The following is a 14725-nucleotide window of genomic DNA, read 5'->3' as shown; positions in this document are numbered from 1 at the left end:
ATGGTCGATTATTATTTATAATTCCATCTGTTTGATTGCAGATGTGTGTATTCATTTGCTTAAAACTTGTCTATAGTTCGTTCCTATTCTCCTGACAGCGTTATAAATAATATTTCCCTTAGATTTTTAAGAAGAGAAACTAAAACAAGCTAACTCAAATTTTCTTTTTTATCAAAGATTATTTATTTATTTTGAGATAGAGAGCATGAGTGGGGAAGGGGCACATAGAGAGGGAAACAGGGAATCCCAAGCAGGCTCTCCACACTGTCAGCACAGAGCCCAATGCCTGGCTTGAATTCATGAACCATGAGATCATGTCCTGAGCCAATATCAAAAGTTGGGTGCTTAACCTGTTGAGCCACCTAGGCACCCTGCTAACTCAAATTTTCAATCAAAACTGGGATACCTGAATGAGGGAGGCTTTAAGGCTTCATCCCAGTCTCAGGTTAGGGTCTCTGGAAATGGATGGTAAGTCAGAGATTGAAGTGCAAGATGTTATAAGGATCAGCACCTGTGAAGGAAGGTAAAAGAAACAATTGGGCAGAGAAAGAAGTCAAACAAATGCATGTGAGATAAAGCCTGGCCAGTCAAACGGGGAGTTGGAGGAAGCGGTGCCTTAGAATTTTTTTTTTTTTGATTTGTCAAAATATCTGGGCTTTGCTTCCTCCGCCTCACTCTGTTATGCATGTGAGTGGGGAAGAGTGAGACCATGGGTAAGGCAGGGATCTTCTGTTGTGGCAACCACTGCAGGAGTTGACCCTGACCTTGTGCAGCTGGACAGAAAGTCCTTTAAAGGACTCTATAGAGTGCCATGTAGAGCCATATTACAGCTTAAGGCAGAAGGGAAACTTCACAATACTTATCCCATCTGTATTTAAATATTAATATTTGAGGGGCGCCTGAGCGGCTTAGTTGGTTAGCTGTCCGACTTCGGCTCAGGTCATGATCTCATGGTTGGTGAGTTCGAGCCCCACATCGGGCACTGTGCTGACAGCTCAGAGGCTGAGCCTGCTTCGGATTCTGTGTCTTCTTCTCTCTCTGCCCCTCCCCCGCTCATTCTCTCTCTTTCTCTCTTTCTTCCTCTCTCTCTCAAAAATAAACATTAAAAATTTAAAAAAATAAATGTTAATATTTGATATATCATTCATTTTTGCATTAATTTTGACCAATAGATTGTGTTCAAATACCTTGCTCACCAAGTTTTTTTGGCACCCCCTTAAATTTTACAACTTTATTCTAAGCCCTATCTCTTAATCTACCAAATTACTTAGAGAAAGAAATGAAAAAGATCATCTCCTGTGCTTTCTCTTCCAGAAGGTACATTGTCTTCCAGAAGCCTTTAGTCCCATAGAGAACTAATCAACAGTTTGTTGTAACAGAAAACAGTGTTGAACAAAACCTCAGAAATACAAAGTTTATGTCCCACCTCTACTAACTAGTATAAATCATTGTACTTTCTTTGCAGAGTACCCGTGATGCCCTATATCTCCATGAGTCAAAACACTTGAGAGAATTTAGAAGACATAGTTGCCATATGGCTTAAAAAATATTACGGAATTTCATTGGCCACATAACATCTACCATATAGATGGATGTCAGATAAGGTGTGACTGAGAAATAGAAGTATTCACAAAGACTTTGGAAGTACCAAGTATCAGAATATTCTCTAGATGCTTTTAAATTCCATTCAACCTATCATCCAGCCAGTTCACATAATGAAAATAGCAAGGGGAAAATTTTTTAGTGTCATCTCTTCAGGAACATTTTTCTCCTTTAATGCAACATGATTTTCAAAGCCCTCATACATTTGTCATTATATTTTAAAGCATATGAGAGATATGAATTCCTATGAGGAAGAATGTATATTTGAGATAAAATGATTTTGAAGCACTTTGCAGTGCAGGCTTCCTTATCAAGAAGGCTACCTTTATTTCTTGTGTTCTATCTCTACTAAGGCTTAGCTGTGAAGCTAGCGTCAGAATGTAACCTGGCAGAAGGAAACACCTAGTATGTGTCTCTAATGGTCTAGGGAAAATCCCGGGTATTGAGAAAGTGAAAAGGAAAAACAAAAATGTCTCCATTTTGTCTGAGATTATGGAAGAAGAAAGGGTTCCATTTTGGCAGCAAAGCAGAGAGCTAGGCAAGTCTTCCCATGTTCCATACCTAGACCAAATTGCCAGAGGAGAGAGATGTGTTTGGAGTTGTTGAGGGAGATGCTGAAGGCAGAGGGTCCCTGAAAGGAGATTACTATACATATCTGTCTAAGGCCAACCTGTAGCAACCCCAGCCAAGTGTCCCCTGCAGCATGGCACTGTTAGACAGAGGGCTTCTTTTTTAGCTTTCCTGATAGGATGCTTATCTGTTCTGGTTTTCATAGAACTATCCCAGTTTTAGCACTGAAATGTTCACTTGCTGGGAAATACTTCAGATCCAGGCAAACCAAAACAATGGTCATATTTCCCAAGCCATATTCATTTTGTCTATGCAGAAAGGACCAAAGACTCCCTTGTTCCCTTTAGGTTCTGGTACACAGATTATAGCCAATTTGGTAGCAACAGTCCTTCCATAGATTAGACCATGGTAACACAGAGTGATGAAACCTGACAACAATAATTTGGCATAGACAGTTTAGGCCCTGGCAAGATAGGTAATGTGGTAGACATGCAGAAGTTGCATCTACAAGAGCCTAGATGAGATAAAATCAGATAGGTGGCAGCGACCAGCCCTGTCTGAGACACAAGAGAATAGATCAGAAGTGTCATTGAGAACCTTGAGCTGCCAACTCTAGGAGACCAAACAGTAAGGCCACTGATGAAGAATACTGATAATTAAGAGAATCTAGGGGCACCTGGGGGGCTCATTTGGTTGGGCGTCCGACTTCGACTCAGGTCATGATCTTACAGCTTGTAGGCCCGAGCCCTGTGTTGGATTCTGTGCTGACAGCTCAGAGCCTAGAGCCTGCTTCAGATTCTGTGTCTCCCTTTCTGCCCCTCCCCCACTCTCATTCTGTCTCCCTCTGTCTCTCTGTTTCTCCTTCTGTCTCTCTGTAAATAAGCATTTAAAAAGAGAGAGAATCTAGCAGATTCCATGTAGATTTGAGGCCCTATATTTTTTTCCTTCAAGGACATGGTAAGCCCTCTCATACACTTAAATATCACTTTTTGGAGTAAAATGTGTGTATGTGTGTATAAGGGGAAACATGTTTGAAAGATTAAATATGTAGTCAAAAGAAACTGCATGTTTTGTAACCCTCATAAAATAATTTATTTAAACAAGGATCCCCATGCACACTAAAACTATTGAGTGAAATATGTTCACAGAGGACTGAATATTTGAATGGATATAAAGTATGACCCATGAAATATATGTTGCAAAGAGAAAGTATAACTTTATAAACTCTTTAATGAAGTAATCAATCTTAGCATCACTAATGGTGGGACAACCAGAAGTCATGTACCTTCTGACATAATGCAATATGAAGCATATAGCATCATCTGCAAAGTTTTCTTATTAGAAGGGTTCAAGCTACATATGTGTCATTCTATAGGACAATTGACCTGCTATCTTCAACAAGTTGGTGGTATAAAAAGAAAAGGAGAGACTCTTCTAGATCAAAAAAAAAAAAAAAAAAAAGGACTCTTTCAGGTAAAATAAAATGCAATTATGATCTTTTATTTGATCCTGCTTTGAACAAATATGATGCTCATTGAGGACAATTAGGGAATTTTAAAAAATAGAGTGAATATTAGATGGTACTAAAATATCATTAATTTCAAGGTATAATAGTTATAGAAAAGATATAAAGGAAAAAGTCCCTATTTCTTTGGGATGCATTCAAAATACTTAGAGGTGAAATGTAATGATGTTTGTGATTAAATTTAAAATACACAGCAAGAGGGGTGCCTCAGTGGCTCAGTCGATTAAGCGTCTGATTAGGGCTCACGTCATGATCTCACAGTTGGTGAGTTGGAGCTCCACATCTGGCTCTCTGCTATTAGCACAGAGCCCGCTTCAGATCTTCTGTCTCCCTCTCATCTCTCTCTCTCTGCCTCTCCCTGCTGTGTACTCTCTCTCTCTCTTTCTGTCTCAAAAATAAATAAACATTTAAAAACTAAAATAAAATACCACAGCAAGAAAAAAAAAAGATAAAATCAACTTGGTAAAATGCTGTTGATTATTAAGTGTAGATAATGGATAAATTGAGGTTATAATGTTTTATTCTACTCTTTTCTATAATTTTGAAATATTTTGTAACAGAAGACTAAAAAATCACACAGATTGTTCAAAAAGGAGGAATGGCTTAAAACAGTTTGCCCGTTTGTGTTTTTTTTTTTTATTTGTGTGTGTCTGTGTTTTTTTGATCACCACCTAGTGAGTGAAGTCTCATGAGAAAAATCAGTTACACAAAAAAATGAAGAGGTGACTTCTTTTGGGTATATTGTGACTTATAACTTACAAAATTAATGCTTGTAAAACTGAAGATAGATCAATAAATCAATAGATAGAAAACTAGAAATACCATTAAAATTTCTGCTTTCTGAGATTCCTGCTTCTCTTGAGGAGGAGAAATCTCCCAGATTCTCTCTGATTCATTCTGCATCATTCACTCTCATCTAAAGATACCTCAATAGTTAGCATATCCCCTGGGCACTTCAAACCCCATGAGTTTGAAGTTGGATTCAACTTAATTATCTCTACTAATCAAATCCTGTTAATTTGTACGACAGTGTGTTAAATAACTAGGACAGTATTTGAAACGGTAGCTTTTTAATAAATAGGAGCTGCAGCATTAGTATAGTTATTGTCATTATTAATTAACCCCCATAATTTCTTCTATTTCCCTCCACATTCAATTTCTTGATTCTCCACAATCCTGTCACATATATCTCAAGCTATCTGTTCTTTTTCCATTTCCACTGTCCTCACATACTCATTAATTCTTGCCTATTATTTCTGATTGTTTCCACCTATATTTTACCTCAGATTCATCCTCTATATTTTGCTTTACGTCATACTATTTTGCCCCATGGAAAAGCAGAGCTTGGCACAGCTCTGTTTGGATTATGGAGTAAACTGTCTCAGTTCAAATCCTGACCCTATTACACGCTAGACATACACTAAGTGAATTATTTAACTATAATCTCATTTGTAATGTTGTCATACTAATAGTGTTACTTCATACATTTGTGGCAAGAATTAAGTTATAAGTGCATCACCTAAAAGAGGGTCTAATACTTTGTAAGGGTTTTGAATACTTTCCAAAAATAGAATTAATGGCTGAAATGCACCATGAAGTGTTCATCTGCTCTCTTAATTGTGTATATTTATGCAATTATTAAATAGCTTAAAAATTCTGTTTTAACAGAATTTCTTGTAAATTAGAATTGCATGCTCAACTCACGTTTTTAAGTCTTATAAATAGGTTACACCAATTTACACATCTGCTAACAGTTTATAGGAAGGTGCATGTCAAAAGAAATTTGCCAACTGAGAATTACTATTTATTTAATATTTGCCACATTGCTAGAAATTTTATTTCTTAAAATTTAATTTCTTAAATCCACAACAATTTGTATAAATTAGAAAACTAATTTAGTGTTTATGTAATTCAAATCCCTTATGACAAATAAGAAACTAAGGCCCAGAAAGTTAAAGTTACTTGCAAATATCATAGTCATTTAATGCTCAATCTAGAGAGGAGAACTCAGGTCTCCCTCCTCCAATTGCATTTGAGATTCTTACTATGTCATGAAGCTATTGTCAATAATGTTTGAGTTTAATAATGTTTATATCCCCTACTTTATGCTGAGCATTTTCAGAGAAGAAAGGGACCATATTTCGTCCTCGTGCCTCCCACAGTGCTTTGCACAGAGCACCTTTCAAGTCATTAAATATTGAATGACTAAATAAGTCTGTGAATCACATGCCAAATAAACAGTGACAAAATAAATTAAGAAATATTGAAAAAAGCAAATATTTTTTAGTGTTCTTATCGTGTTTGTCACTGAGAAGTCACAGAATTAGTTTGAAGATATGTAGGACAGTTTTCTATAGAAAAGCAATACAGGCAGGCATAGAATTTTAGATTAACCTGCAGGGAAGAGGGGATCAAGAAATTAAGAGCTTTATACCAAATATGTCACGAGTATAGGTCAACATCATAAAAGAGGGGGAATGTGTTTTGGGATTTGGATGGATTCTTTGTCCCAATTTAAATTGCCATCACATCTTGCTAAAAGTATAATTGTTTTACTGGAAAATTGGATTTAGAACCAAGGTCAAATGTCCCTGATTTTTTTTCTTCTTAATGCAGATGAGTCCCACTGAGCCCTCAAATCTGTTTGTTCTATGAGCACATTTACTTCATCATTCAACCTGTATTTGTGGAATAGCCATTATGTGTAACAGAAACTGCACTAAACTCCAGAGATAAAACAGTGACCATAATAGACAGGTTCCTTGCCTCAAAGAGGAGTACTCTAATGGAGGAAACCAACATTACACAAGGAGACAAAAAAGGCTATCAATGGCAGTCTGATGTGATATAAAGAGGAACTTGGTTTTAAGTGGGAGCAGGTAGAGTTGACAGGAAGACCTTTCTGCAGAGGTAATATTAGGCTAAAATAATGTGCAATGATGCATTAACTACATAGAAGGGAAGCACAGGAGTGAAGGCCTGGGTGGGTATGGCAAATAATATGCCAGTTATTATAAACCTCAACCAGTTCAATAAAGCTAGAGCTTAGCAATGGTCTAAAGGAGTGAAAAGAGATGATACTCCTAGACAGAGGCCAGGTCAGGAGACAGCGTGCTAAGCTAAGGAGATTGAGTTTATTTGCTGACATTGGGAATCTATGAAGGATTTTGTAGGCAAAGGAATAAATGTTCAGACTTACTACTCCCTACAGTAGCCCAGCAGTCAAGTGGAGGATATTTTGGAGGTGAGGTACGCTAGAACTTGAGAAAGAAGTAAGGAGGCAACTATACTAATCCCTGTAAGTGGAAAGAATCAGACCTGAGAAATTGACAGGAGATCTGGAAAAACTAGGGGAAGAGATTGAGACACAGAAACATCTTATATCTGCTTTATAGTAATTATGTTTTAATTTATTTTTTTTATTCTGGTATAGTTAACAGAGTTATATTAGTTTCAGGTGTACAATATAGTGATTCAACAATTCTATACATTACTCAGTGCTCACCATGACAAGTGTATTTGTAATCTCTTTCACCTATTTCAACCATGCCCCCACCCACCCCTTTCTCTGGTAATCATCTGTTCTCTACAGTTAAGAGTCTGTTTTTATGTTTATCTCTGTTTTTTTCTTTGTTTCTTTGTTTTGTTTCTTAAATTGCCCATATGAGTGCAATCATATGGTACTTGTCTTTCTCCAACTGACTTATTTTACTTAAGATTATACTCTCTAGCTCAATCCATGTGATTGCAAATATTATAAATAATGCTGCAATAAACAGGGGTGTATATATCTTTTCAAATTAGGGTTTTTGTTTTTTTGGGGGTAAATGCCTAGTAGTGGAATTACTAGATTATATTATAATTCTATTTTTAATTTTCTGAGGAACCTCCACACTGTTTTCCACAGTGACTGCACTCATTTGCATTCACACCAACACTGCACGAGGGTTCTGTTTGCTCTACATCCTCGCCAACACTTGTTTCTTGTGATTTTATTTTGGCCATTCTGACAGGTATGGGGTGATATATCATTGTGGTTTTGATGTGCATTTCCCTGATAATTAGTGATGATGAGTATCTTTTCATGTGTCTGTTGTCCATCTGTAGGTCTTCTTTGGAGAAATTTCTGTTCATGCCTTCTGCCCATTTTTAATGATTGTTTGGGTTTTTGTTGACTGTTATACATTCTTTATATATTTTGGATGCTAATACTTTATCAGATATGTTATGTGAAAATATCTTTTCACATTCAGTAGATTGTCTATTAGTCTTGCTGATTGTTCTCTTGCTATGCAGAAGGTTTTTTTGTTTGTTTGTTTGTTTGTTTTTTATGTAGTCTCAATAGTTCATTTTTGCTTCTCTTTCCCTTTCATCAAGAGCTTTATCTAGAAAAATGGTGCTATAGCCAGTGTCAGATAAATTACTACCTATGGTATCTTCTAAGAGTTTTATGGTTTCAGGCCTCACATGTAGGTCTTTAATCCATTTGGAGTTTATTTTTGTGTTATGGGATGAGAAAGTGACCTTTGACTATGTAATTGTGGGTCTATTTCTGGGCTTTCTAATCTGTTCTGTTGATCCATGTGTCTATTTTTGTGCTAGTTCCATACTATTTTTATTACTACAGCTTTGTAGAATATCTTGAAATCTGAGATTGTTACACCTCTAGATTTGTCCTACTTTTTCAAGATTGCTTTGGCTATTTGGGGGTTTTGTGGTTCCATATAAATTTTAGGATTGTTTGTTCTAGTTCTGGGAAAAATGCTGTTGCTACTTTGATAGAGATTGCATTACATGTGTAGATTCTTTGGGTAGTATAGGTTTTGGTTTGTTTGTTTGTTTGTATGGGTATAGTATACTTTATTGATGGTACATGACAAGATAGGGCTCTCCAAGCCCCTCCCCTTCTTTAAGGGTTCTGGGATGGAAACTGTGTAGAGGTTGGGAGATTCTCAGTCTGTTGGGAGATGAGTTGGGGCAAAAACTCCCCACCAGCTGAGGACCTCTCTCTTCCTCTTGCTGGGGTTGGTGGTCTAGGGAACTCTTATTCCTCGGAGGCCAGTTGTTATAGCCAAATTCATGATCATATCAGGAAATGAGCTTGGGAAAGTGGTTGTTGAGAGCAAATGCCAGCCCCAGCATCAAAGGTGGAGTGGGTGTCACTGTTACAGTCACAGAAGACAACCTGGTGCTTGGTGTAGCCCAGGATGCCCTTGAGGAGGCCCTCTGATGCCTGTTTACCACCTTCTTGATGTCATTGTATTTAGCAGCTTTCTCCAGGCAGCAGGTCAGATCCACTGGTGGGGGCATGGATGATCATGCCAGTGAGTTTCCCATTCAGATCAGAGATGACCTTGCCTACAGCCTTGGTGGTGTCAGTAGAAGCAGGGGTGATGTTCTGGGTAGCCCCTCTGCTATCAAACCAGAGCTTCCCAGAGGGACTGTCCACTGTCTTCTGGGTGGAGGTGACAGTATGGACTGTGGTCATATGTCCCTCCATGATGCCAAAGTTGTGGATGACCTTGGTCAAAAGAGCCAAGCCATTGGTAGTGCAGGAGGCATTACTGAAAATCTTGAGGGTGTTGTCATATTTTTCATGGTTCATGCCCATCACTAACATGGGGGCATCAGCAGAAGGGACAGAGATGTTGACTGTCTTGGCCCCACATGTCAAGTATTCTCCACAATGATGAAGACACCACAGCCTTCTTCACAGTGAGGAAGACACCAATGGATTCCACAACATACTCAGCACTAGCATCACTCCATTTGATGTTGGCAGGGTCTCATTCTTGCAATATGGAGATGGGCTTTCCACTGATGACAAGTTTCTCTCTCTCAACTTTGATTGTGCCACTGAATTTGCTGTGGGTGGACTCATACTGGAACATATATACCATGTATATAAGGTCAATGAAGAGGTCATTGATGGCAACAATATCCACAGAGTTAAAAGCAGTCCTGTTAACCGAACACCCAATATGGGCAAATCCATTTACCTTCACCATTATGTCTTGGGGACATGGCTGGCACTCTACCATGAGATGAAACTATCTGTCAAGTGGAGAGAAGCATACAGCCTGCCTAGTATAAACATTGTAACAATATTTGTGCTCCCAGTCCATGAGCATGGAGTATCTTTCCATTTGTTTGTGTCATCTTCAATTTTTTTCATCAATATTTATAGGTTTCAGAGTATAGGTCTTTAACCTCTTTGGTTAAGTTATTTCTATGTATTTTATTATTTTGGTGCAATCATAAATGGAATTATTTTCTTAATTTATCTTTCTGCTACCTCATTGTTTGTATATAGAAATGTGACATATTTCTGTACATTTATTTTGTACTATGTGACCTTACTGAATAAATTTATCAGTTCTAGTTTTTTGGTTTTTGGTGGTTTTTTTTTTTGGTGGAGTTTATAGGGTTTTCCGTATACAGTATTTGCAAATAGTGAAAGTTTTACTTCTTCCTTACCAATTTTGATGCCTTTTATTTCTTTTTGTGCTCTGATTACTGTGGCCAGAACATCCAATACTATGTTGAATAAAATTTTTGAGAGTGGACATCCTTGTCTTGTTCCTGATCCTAAGGGAAAAGCCTAAAATTTTTCACCATTGAGTGTGATGTAAGTTGTGGGTTTTTCACATACGGGCTTTAATATGTTGAGGTATATTCCTTCTAAACCTACTTTGTTGAGGGTTTTTATCATGAATTGATATTGTTATTTGTCAAATGTTTTTACTGCATCTATTAAAATGATCATATCATTCTTATCCTTTCTCATGTTGATATAATATATAATGTTGATTGATTTGCAACTTTGACCCACCTTGCATCCGAGGAATAAATTCCACTTGATCATGATGAATTATTTTTTAAATGTATTGCTGGATTCATATTGCTAATATTTATTGAGGATTTTTGCATCTAAGTTCATTAGAGATAGTGGCCTGTAGTTCTCTCTCTCTCTCTCTCTCTCTCTGTCTCTCTCTTTTTTTTTTCTTTTTGAGGGGTGGGGTGTATTTATCTGGTTTTGGTATAAGGGTAATGCTGGCCTCCTCACAGAATGAATTTGGAAGCTTTCCTTCATCTTCTATTTTTTATAGTAGTTTGAGAAGAATAACTATTAATTTGGTAGAATTCATCTGTGAAGCCATGTGGTCCTAGACTTTTGTTTGTTGGGAGTTTGTTTTTTTTTTTTTTTTTTTTTTGATTACTGATTCAATTTCATTGCTGCTAATCAGTCTGTTCAATTTTTCTGTTTTTTAAAGGTTAATTTATTTTTGAAATAGAGGAAGAGTGCAAGCAGGGGAAGGGCAGAGAGAGAGGGAGACCGAGGATCCAAGGCAGCCTCCATGCTGACAGCAGAGAGCCCAATGTGGGGTTTGAACCCATGAACAGTGAGATGATGACCTGAGCCAAAATCAGACGCTTAAAACCAACTGAGCCACCCAGGTGCCCCAAATTTTCTATTTCTTCCTGATTCAGTTTTGGGAAGGTTATATGTTTCTATAAATTTATCCATTCCATCTAAGTTGTCCAATTTGTTGGCATATAATTTTTCATAATATTCTCTTATAAGCCTTTGTATTTCTGTGTTGTTGGTTGTTCTTTTTCCTCTTTCATTTCTTGATTTTGTTTATTTGAGTTCTTTCCCTCTCTCTCTCTCTTTCTCTCTCTCTCTTTTATGAATCTGGCTAAAGGTTTGTCAATTTTGTTGATCTTCTCAAAGAACCAGCTTCTGGTTTCATTGATCTATTCTATTGATTTTTGAGTTCTTGCTTCATGTATTTCTGCTCTAATATTTATTCTTTCCTTCCTTCTACTGGTTTTGGGGTTTTGTTTAGTCTTTTTCTAGATCCTTTAGGTATAAGATTAGGTTGAGATTTTCCTTGCTTCTTGATCTAGGCCTGTATTGCTGTAAACTTCCTTCTTACAATAGCGTTTGCTGCATCTCAAAGATTTTGGTACATTGTGATTTCATTTTCATTTGTCTCCATGTATTTTTTCATTTCCTCTCTTTTTTTTTAAGAGAGAGAATGGGGGAGGGGTAGAGAGAGAGAGAGACAGAGAATCTTAAGCAGGCTTCATGCCCATCATGGTGCCCGAGGTGGGACTCCATCTCACAACTGTGAGATCATGACCTGAGCCTAAATCAAGAGTCAGAAGTTTACCCAACTGAGCCACCCAGGTGCTTCTCATTTCCTCTTTGATTTTTTGGTTGACCCATTCATCACTTAATGGCATGTTATTTAACCTCCATGTATTTGTGGTCTTTCTAGATTTATTCTTGTGGTTTACTTCTAGTTTTGTGGTCAGAAAAGATGCATGGTATGACTTTGATCTTTTTAAATTTTTTGAGATATGTTTTCTGGCCTAATATGTGATCTATTCTGGAGAATGTGCACTTGAAAATAGTGTATTCTTCTGTTGTTTTAAGATGGAATGCTCTGAATATATCTGTTAGGTCAATCTGGTCCAATGTGTCATTCAAAGCCACTGTTTCCTTATTGGTTTTCCGTTTGGATGACCTATGCATTAATGTAAGTGGGGTGTTACATTTGTTGTTACTATTGTTATATAACTATCAGTTACTTCATTATTTTTATTAATAACTGTTTTCAGAACTTTGAATGTATCATACCACTCTCTTCTGACCTGCGAAGTTTCTGCTGAAAAATCAGTTGATAGCCTTGTGGAGTTTCACTTGTATGTAGCTTTTTTTTCTCTTGCTGCTTTTAACATTCTCTATCACTCCTTTTTGCAATTTTAATTACTGTATGTCTTGGTGTGGACCTCCTTGGGTTAATTATGTTGAGGGCCCTCTCTGCTGACTAGATCTGGATGTCTGTTTCCTTCCTTAAGTTTGGGAAGTTTTCTGCTGTTATTTATTCAAATATATTTTCTATCCCCTCTTCTCTCTCATCTCTTTCTGAGATCCCTATAATGCAAATGTTTTACACTTAATGGTGTCACTGAGTCACTATAGTCATTGTCTCATTGTCACTGAGACAATGGTGTCACTTTAATCTATTTTTACTTTTTATTATTCTTTTTTCTTTCTCCTGTTCAGCTTGATTATTTTCCATTACTCTAGCCTCCAGGTAGCTGATCCATTCTTCTGCTTCCTCTGTTCTACTATTTATTCCATCTAATGTATTTTTTTAAATTTTAGTTATTGAGTTCTTCATCTCTGATTGGTTCTTTTTTATATTTTCTGTCTCTTTGTTGAGGGTCTCACCGAGGTCCTCCATTCTTTTCTCAAGTCCAGTGAGTATCTTTATGACTGCTACTTTAAAGTCTCTAGCAAGCATATTAGTTATCTCCATTTCTTTTAGCTCTCTTGCTGTTATTTTGACCTGTCTTTCATTTGGGATGTATTCCTCTATCTCCTCATTTTTTCAACTCTCTATGTCTGTTACTAACTGCTAGGGAAGTCAGCTACTTCTCCTGCTCTTGAAAGTAGCAGCCATATGAAGGAGAGCTCTTATAGTGCCCTACAGTGCAATATCCCCTGTTCATCAGAACCTGGAGCTTCGGGGGTGTTTCCTACGTGTGCTGTGCACACCCTATGTGGATGAGCCATGTTTACCTTCAGTTCAGTCATCTGCAATGGTTCTGTTTGGCTGTTGTGGGCAGGGTTTTGTTCCTGTGCTGTAAATGAGCCAGGCTGAGGCCATCTTGGGCTCAGTTGGGCCAGATCAGGCATTTTTCAGAGCTGTAGTAGTGTGAAATTGCAGGGTGTTCTCCCTGTGTTGTTTCCTGAGAGGCTTTCATTGGTGGAAGGTGCCTACAGTCAGACCAAATATCTGCCACTAGCCCACTGTTGGGGCCACATTTGGACTGGTATTTGTGTTTATCTTTCTTATCCCCAGTGCAGGAGTCATTTTGGGGTGTTGCTGGCCCTTATCAGTGCTGCTTGCACACTGCCAGGCTTGTGGCATGATTTTATATGGACTCATGCCAGGGGTATGTTGTGGAGGAGATGTCCACAGGAGAAGGCAGGGCCATGACACCTGTTCCAGCAAGGGCCATGACCATCCACTGTGAGAGGGGTCCTGCAGTTGCCTGGAAAACTTCTGCTGAGGCCTGGCTGGAAGGGGTGATACATTGAAGAGTGCAGGGGAGGGACATGGTGTTATCAAGCTAGGTAGAGAGTTTTCATGTTGTACTGGTTCTCACAGGTATCCTTGTATCTGTCCAACTGGGGGAAGAGAGATGGCAGCAATCAGCTCTTTTGTTCTTGGAGAAGTCTTCCTAAAATCCCTGTCCCTCCAGTGTAAGTTTTGAGATTAGTAAACAAATCTCCCTCCTGTATGCCCCAGGTATTTTTTCAAACTGCTGCTTCTGTGCTTTATCTCAGCAAGCTCTTTTATGCTGTCTCTTTAAGGGCTGGGAATCAGTTTCTCCTTGCCTTCTGGCTCTCCCAGAGAAGAGCCCACTGGTTTCTAAAAATCCAGGTGTTAAGCCCCACTGATTGTAAGAATTTGCAATGTTAATCCCCTCTGGTTTTCAAAGCCAAGTGTTAGGAGATTCATCTCTCCAGTGCAGGTCTCCCATGCCTGGCGTGCAGATGTGAGTTTTGCTCCTCTCCTTTCCCTGTGATTACAATGTCCCTCCCTCCTTGAGTTCAGTTTGGCTCCTGACTGCGTTTCTGCCCTTCCTACACTCTTCAGTGTTGCCTCTTTTCCACATTTAGTTATGGAGAGTCTATCCTGCCAGTCTTTCCATTGTTTTATAGGTTATTTACACTGATGTGGGTGTTATCTAGGTGTATCTGTGGCACAGGACGAACATTAGGATCCTCCTACTCTCCCATCTTCCCTGGAAGTCCTCTCGCTTTTATAGCAATTATTGAGTTATTCTAAGGTTATTCGTTTTCTTGCCTTTGAACATAAGCTCTTTGTAGGTGTTATACTTAACCTCATGCGGTATGTGTATTTGTGATGCTTTTCAAAGTGTTTGCATGTAGTAATTTACTTTTCATATCTGTTGGACACATGAATAAATGCATGGAACAATCTC

The 14725-nt window shown here is 38.1% G+C and overlaps 1 pseudogene; it reads right to left on the bottom strand.

Moving 5' to 3' along the window:
* Nucleotides 1-8557: 8557 nt before the first annotated feature.
* Nucleotides 8558-9708, bottom strand: LOC122229293 (annotated as a pseudogene).
* Between the last annotated feature and the right edge of the window lie 5017 nt (nucleotides 9709-14725).

The sequence above is a fragment of the Panthera leo genome, chromosome C2 (genome assembly GCF_018350215.1).
Source record: "Panthera leo isolate Ple1 chromosome C2, P.leo_Ple1_pat1.1, whole genome shotgun sequence".
Classification (NCBI taxonomy): domain Eukaryota; kingdom Metazoa; phylum Chordata; class Mammalia; order Carnivora; family Felidae; genus Panthera; species Panthera leo.
The sequence above is the reverse complement of the archived record's forward strand: the minus strand, read 5'-3'. Positions and strand labels throughout refer to the sequence as shown.